The sequence below is a fragment of the Ananas comosus genome, linkage group 21 (assembly GCF_001540865.1).
Source record: "Ananas comosus cultivar F153 linkage group 21, ASM154086v1, whole genome shotgun sequence".
In the NCBI taxonomy this organism is placed as follows: Eukaryota; Viridiplantae; Streptophyta; class Magnoliopsida; order Poales; family Bromeliaceae; genus Ananas; species Ananas comosus.
The window spans coordinates 1095959-1103619 of record NC_033641.1 but is presented as its reverse complement, the minus strand read 5'-3'; positions in this window follow the sequence as shown (position 1 = coordinate 1103619).

The window sequence follows — 7661 nt, the reverse complement described above, 5'->3', positions numbered from 1 at the left end:
TTGGACTTTGAATTGTTACTTGTAATTTATAACTCAAGAAAACAAAATTGTTGCTTGTAATTTCAATTTTGTATGTGAATTAATAAAGTGTTGCTCATTTATTCTCATCATGCTCTTCATTAATTTAAATTTGTGAATAAATTATCCTTCTAAAAAAATTTGTGAATAAATTAATTTGAAAACATTTTTTAATCTTTTTGTTTCTTTCATCATGTTCTTCATGACTCTTTTTGGCCTTTGAATTGTTAATTGTAATTTATAACTCAATTAATAAAACAAAATTGTTGCTTGTAATTTCATTTTGTAAGTGAATTAACACAAAGTGTTGCTCATTTATTCTCATCATGCTCTCCATGAAATTAAATTTGTGAATAAACTAATTTGAGATCCTCATCTAATTAACTTCTAAATCCTAACAAAAAAAAAAAGGTTCCAAGTTAAGGTGGGCCAAAGTCAAATTAAGTAGCAAATTAGTTGCCCAACAATCCCAGCTCATCCAATTATTAAACAACAAAATCCTCTAAATAAAATATGTTTATTCCCAAATAATAGGATTTTAAAATGTATAGTTTACTTTTGAGAACAAGCCAAATACAATATTCTTTGTGTAGTTTTTTTTATTTGTAGAGATATAACAATAATATATTTTGATTGGAAATAATACAAAAGTATTAATGCTCTTTGGAATCTTGTTTATGCACACGTACGTCAATCCTTTCATGTTTCTCATTCATGGTCATGTTAGGGCATATTTAGCCTTATGTAAGGTTCACTGTTATTTGAAAAAGTATTTTTTTTTTCCAACAACTTTTCTTTGTAGTGAAATTGGAAGTATCAAATTAGAACTTTTATTTTTATGACATCCGAGAATCTCATTTCTTATTCTTGTTGCAACACCAGCTTCAGATTTTAAGCTTTTCAAATACTCCACTAGATGTTATTATTGCTAAAAGCACAAGCTAAAGTGGGACCAAAAAGAATATAATAATGAATGGTTCAATTATTTACCCAAGGGTATGTTTGTTTGGATGGAAGTGGGGAGGGGGAAAATCGTTTTCGTCATAAACGATCATTTTCAATGTTTGGTTCGCCGTAAAAAGTTACGGTTGAAACTCGAGTTAACCTGAAACGGTATAATTGACTTTCGTCCATCGTGGGCTGAAGTCAATTATGGTGAAAGAAGGAGAAGAAAAAATAATAAAATAATATACTAGATATAGATAGTTATATTTAAATATATTTAATTATGGTACTAATTACTTTTTTATTCAGTTAATATATTTAAGATATGATAAAAATTGATTAGTTAAGTTTTCATATTTTCTTTATTTAGTTTGTACAATTAAAATATGATAAAAATTGATTAATTAAGTATTAATATTCTTTTACTTTATAATTTTATTGTTATATTACTATAATTTATATATATATAAATAATTTAGTTGTTTTAAATTAAATTTTAATTATATAAAATATAAGTATATTTTTTTATTTATTAAAATATTTATTATTTATACATAAATTATAGTTTTACGTCATACATTTTCTACCACCAAACAAACAGCAAAACTAATGAAACTTCACTTCCATAACTACGAAACAAACAGCGGAGAAGTAATAGTTTTCACCGAACTCCACTTCAATCCAAAATTCATTTCGACTTAAAGTCCAGTTTTGATGAACAAACATGACCTAAATGGAAAGATCATAAAGAATTATTTTAAGCTCAACAACCCATATCCTAATGATAAGGCACATGGAATGGGTTTTGTTTTTTCTTCTTTTTTTTTTTTCTTTTGGGAGGTTGTTCAACTACGTCTCGGATAAAGAAGTTTAAGAAGCCAAGCTCCTAATTGAAAAAAAAAATTGAATAAATACATGTCTTTTTCAAAAATCTTTTTTTTCTTCGTCATTAGCATCTCCTCTGACCTAAACCCAAAGTTTTTGAGTATACTAACAGACCTATCGTATGCACGAAAAACAACCCTCGCATACAAAGCGTCAAAACCACTCATCAAATAAACAAGTTTTAAGAGTCCACAACTAACAGATATTAGAAACTGGATTACAAAACAGATATAGCAAATATTTACATGTAGTGTCTATATAACTCCAAAATACAATATCCATACATATACATAAATCCCTCACTGACTGAGCCAGATATATATTAGAGAAAACTTCAAAAACCCTCATGTGGTTTCGCACTTTTTCATTTTAGTATCCTATGGTTTAAAGTGTATCAAGTTAGTACCCTGTGGTTTCGCACTTTCTCACTTTAGTACCATGTGGTTTAAAGCATATCAAGTTAGTACTCTGTGGTTTTATTTTTGTATCAAGTTAGTACTCTATAGTTTTATTTTTTGTATCAAGTTAGTACCCTGTGGTTTTATTTTTAATATTAAACCACAGGGTACTAAAGTGAGAAAGTGCGAAACCACAAGGTACTAACTTGATACACTTTAAACCACGTTGTACTAAAATGAGAAAGTGCGAAACTACAGGATACTAACTTGATACACTTTAAACCATAGGGTACTAAAATGAGAAAGAGTTAAATCACAATGGGGGTATTTGAAGTTTTCCCTATATATTATGCCACACTTAGGGCTATATAGTGGGCAAATTTTTCGAAAAATTTAAATAGATGGATTGGGGTAGGGTTTATTCCTTGGGCCCAATACAAAATATTAGAATTATTTTTTTTCTAATCTTGAATTAAATTTCTCTGTAAAAAATCATGTTTTTTTTAACCTAAAAAAAAGAAAGAAAATTATCTTCTACTTTCCTACTAATCATTAAAAATTTCTCTCCATTTCACTATTTGATATAAATAAAAGGAGACCCTTCAATTTTTCTCATTTTTCAATATACCACTCAGCTATTTTCTTTTTTACTGTCACCTCTAAATTTTTAAGCAAATTAATAAAATTTGAAGCCCTGTCAGCTTAAAATGCTGTTCAAAATAATTAAATTTAATAGAATTGCTATTAAATTTAATAAAATTTACACTTGAATCAATAAAAATAGATTTTAAATAAAAAGGAATAAAAAGTCATAGATGAAACTAACTTTTCACACTAACACCACTGAAGTGCTAGGATATATTAAAAAAAGGTTAATGCATTAATTACCTTATATGGTAATTGTTGCTTATATCACGCCCCCGATTTTCCAGCATAAGCCCACTGTAACGTCCCAACTTTCAGGGGGTCACCCATTCTAGAACTACTTCTGTCCTAATACGCTTAATTTTCTTAACCTCTTGATCCAAGTCACCACCCAAAATACTTAAGCCGGATTAAGAGTTTAGCCCTATTATATTTTATATATAGAACTTATGAGTCTGAGCTTGAAGAGTACGTCATGGCTTAAAGAGGAAGAGATTGTGAGACCCCAAATAGTTCTATATATAAGATATAATATGGCTAAACTCTTAATCCGGCTTAAATATTTTGGGTGGCGGCTTGGCCCAATAGATTAAGAGAGTTAAGCGTGTTAGGACGGGAGTAGTTCTAGAATGGATGACCCTCTGCAAAATTGGGGCATCACAGCTTATTTGACTAAATTATAACTTCTCAGTGGAAGCACTTGAGATGCTTTTCAACAAAGCTACAACTCCCTCTAACAACTTCCCATTTAAGTTAGAAAAGAAAAATAGCAAAAAAAATAGAAGCTTTTTTTTTCCCTCCTCTCTAGATGTTTCTAGAAGTCTCTAGAAGCTCATGTTGTCAACCAACTTCCACTTTTAAAAGTGTAAATTGGGCCCAAAAAATAAGAACAACTAAATTGCATTAAATATTAGGGTTAACTTCATTCAAGTTCCTACAAATATAATGAATCATAAATATATCTCTACAAAATTTAACTTTCATATGTTGTTCCTATAAAAATTTTAATATTTTTAAATATATTCCTCTAATTTGTTACCGTCAACTATATCCTTACAAAATGCAACAGCTTGAAATGTTAAGAGGGTAAAATATAAATTTTTATAAGTTAGAAACAAAAAGTGAAAAAAAAAATTTATAAGAGAATTTTTTGTAATTTAGTCAAATATCTTCTTCTTTTTTTTTTTTCCTTCTGTAGTTTAAAAATATCATCCTTAAAATTTTAATTATTTTTAAGAATAAAATGGGTATATTAATATTTACCTAGCTATATAGTATATATACACAGAACTATTACGAAATTACTAATGGTGTGAGGTTAAGCACTATATATAATTTTAAATTAATTTGGAGAGCGCAATATAGAGACTTTTAAAAGATAAGGGGCTAAAGTATAAAAATGAAGTTTTATTGGTGGTTTTTTTGCAATTTAGACTATTAAAAAATTGGTTGTATAATCAAAATATATGTTGTTTAGGGTACATGCTTATGGTGCAGTATCTAGTGACTCACACTATTTTTTATTGTGTAAAATTGTATTCAGACCCCTCAACTATATCAAATTTTGGAATGAAGTCATTCAATTCTTGTTTTGTTGGAGCCCTTCAACTATGGACAATTTTTACTCCAATAATTTTTATTTAATCGCGTGATTTAGGGATTTTGCTGAATTCAATTGTGTTTTATTAAAGTTGATGGATTTTAATTTTTTTTCTTTTTTTTTATAGTGAATGGAACAACAAAAGTTGACGTCTAGAGCATTAAATTTAGCTAAATTATCAATTTAATGATATAAACTTGATAACTCAAATAAAAAATAAAAGTTTAAGATGTATATTGCAAATTAAAAAGTTGATGGGTTTTTCTCAAAATGNAGCAATCCAAAATATAAACTAATAACCAAACTTCTATATCCAAAATATAAACTAATAACCAAACTCCTATATATATATATATATATTACTTGAGAAAAGCCTACAAAAGCACCCTGAAGTTTAGCATTTTTGCAAATAGGCCTCTGAACTTTTAATGTGGCAATTAAATTCTTAAATTTTATCAAATAGTTTAATAAGCCTCTTCGGCTCTCCCCGAAGAAGAAATTATTGATTAAACAGCCATTTGATTCGCATATCTTGCATATGATCTTTTAAAGGTTAAATTACATGTTTGGTCCTCAAAATATGAGAGGGGTAGTGTTTCAGTCTCAAATTTTTAATTCGTTGTAATTTTTTGCTCGAACTTCTATAATTATTACAATCAAGTTCCACAACCAAATTTAGTTGATTATACATTGACGCGATGCTAAAGTACAAGTGATGTAATACTTATTAACTTTCGTATTATTAATCACAACACTGTTATATCACTTCTACATTAGCAGTACACTAATATTTAGTCAACTAAATTAGTTTATAAGAATTAATTGCAATAATTTTGAAAGTTCGTGATAGAAATTGTAACAAATTAAAGTTTAAGGAGCACAATCTCACTTTGCTCACAGTTTGAGGACCAAACGTGTAATTTATTCTTTTTAAATCTTTAAAATGCAAAAAAAAAAAAAAATTCTTCCCTTCTTAGTTATGATGATTAAGAATCAAAATTAAAGAATATGATGGATGTTTTTTAAAACTCCACAACTGAAACAGATCCATAATAAATAGCTTCAATTAATTAAGGAGATGGATCTATTGAACTATTTAATAAAATTTAGAAAGTCCAATTACTATGATTAAAAGTTTAGGAATTTGTTTTCAAAAGAGTTAAATTTCAAATGCTCTTTAAACATTTCCAACCTAAGTTCAAAACACCCCCACATATATATAGTAACTTAGGCTAAAGCCATAATTAATAAGAAAAACTACTATAATTGGATCCACACAGCAACACCTACTTCAAAAAGACAAAGTAATTTATCATTTTAATCATGCTCCTTTGACTAACAAATAATTAAGAGAGTCCCTTATTTGTTGAACATCACATTGAAACCTGTGTTCTAGGAGTGATTAATTACACTGCTCATGTACAAAGTAAACCAGATTGGTTGCAGAGCAAAGCTGTGACCAGCACACTGGTTCTTGGGTTTCTCCCAAAGAGTTCATAATTAAAACCAAACCCTAATGCCCAATGCACACTATTTGGTTTAGTTTTTATTTATTTATTTAGTATGGGGGTGCTAAATTAAGTCCAATTTTCTATCCCCTGATAACAAGCTCAAAATATTAATAAATTGAGTGGGGTGGGAATTGTGATTCATAATAGACCTAACGGTAAGAGATCCAATAATAAATTTAACGTCTAGATAAGTTTAGTGAAGTCGAAATCCATGAGTAAGTGCGATGGTTGTGCCCTTTCTGTCAACACATGCTTTTGGAATAGTTAGCTAACGCATGTGATCCACAGGTCGAATTTAGGCCGGGCAGGAATGCTAATGGGTTGGATTTAGAACTGGTTTCAAACATTTGAATCCGAACCGACAACCGAAAACGAAACCTGAATCCGAACCCGACGATTTGAAAATTTATGTTCAAAACCGAACCCGACAAAAAAAAAAAATCCGAAATTCAAATCCGAACTTGAAACAACTATTTCTCTTTACCATATTTCAAAATATATTATCTTATAATTTAAATATTTAAAATACAAATTTAAAAATAACACCTAGCATTCATATATATTATATAATTAATGTAAAATCAGTTCAGGTTTAGATTGGATTCAGATTCGGATCTAGTACAAACAAACTCCATACCCAAATCCAAATCTATCGGATTTTCATTTTCTATACCGGCATCAATAACCATATTTGGCTTAGTTTGATATTGAGATCTATCTAACATTGTTAAATAAAATAGAGTTAAGAAAAAGATATGTAGGGATATGTTTCTGTATTCTTCAATGGAACAGCAGAAAATATATTATTACCGATTCATCGTAATATGCGGAACGCAATATTACATATAGAAACAAACAGGATATTATCTCATCGTAATTTCTCACCGTACGTAACACAATCTTTCTGTAATTCCAAACGAAGCCTCTTTATTTAGTATTGAAAAAGCCCTCTCCGTTCGGATTCATTCTTTTGGATATTGTAATATATCTCTCCGATAAATATCTTTTGTTTATGTTTAATATTTTTATCACTGCTAATTTTTGCATTCTAACTTTCAAGTCATTCTACACGAGCATAAATTATAAATCCTTAAAAAGTTTTATATATAAATAACTACTTTTTAAAAGGCATAACGGTCCAAATAGTGAAAATTTGGAAAGCCACTAAAACTAAAGATGGTTAATCTCGAAGGATAAATTTGCATATTTTGAGGGTACATTTGATAATTAAAATTTTGTAAGGATAAACTTATAATTTCGAATTAAATAGTGATACATGTGAGATTATCCTTTTCAGACTTTCTATTTAGGGAAATGTTGGCCTATTTAGGAAATGTCAATATATTTTGTAGGGAAAACTTCAAAAACCTCCCTTGTGGTTTCAATTTTTTTCACTTTAATACCCTGTGGCTTAAAATGTATCAAGTTAGTACCCCGTGGTTTCTCACTTTATCACTTAAGTATCCTGTGGTTTAAAGTGTATCAAGTTAGTACCCTGTGGTTTTGCACTTTATCACTTTAGTACCATGTGGTTTTAATTTTGTATCAAGTTAGTACCCTATAGTTTTTTAAATCACAAGGTACTAAAGTGATAAAGTGTGAAACCACAGGGTACTAACTTGATACACTTCAAACCACAGGGTACTAAAATGAAAAAGT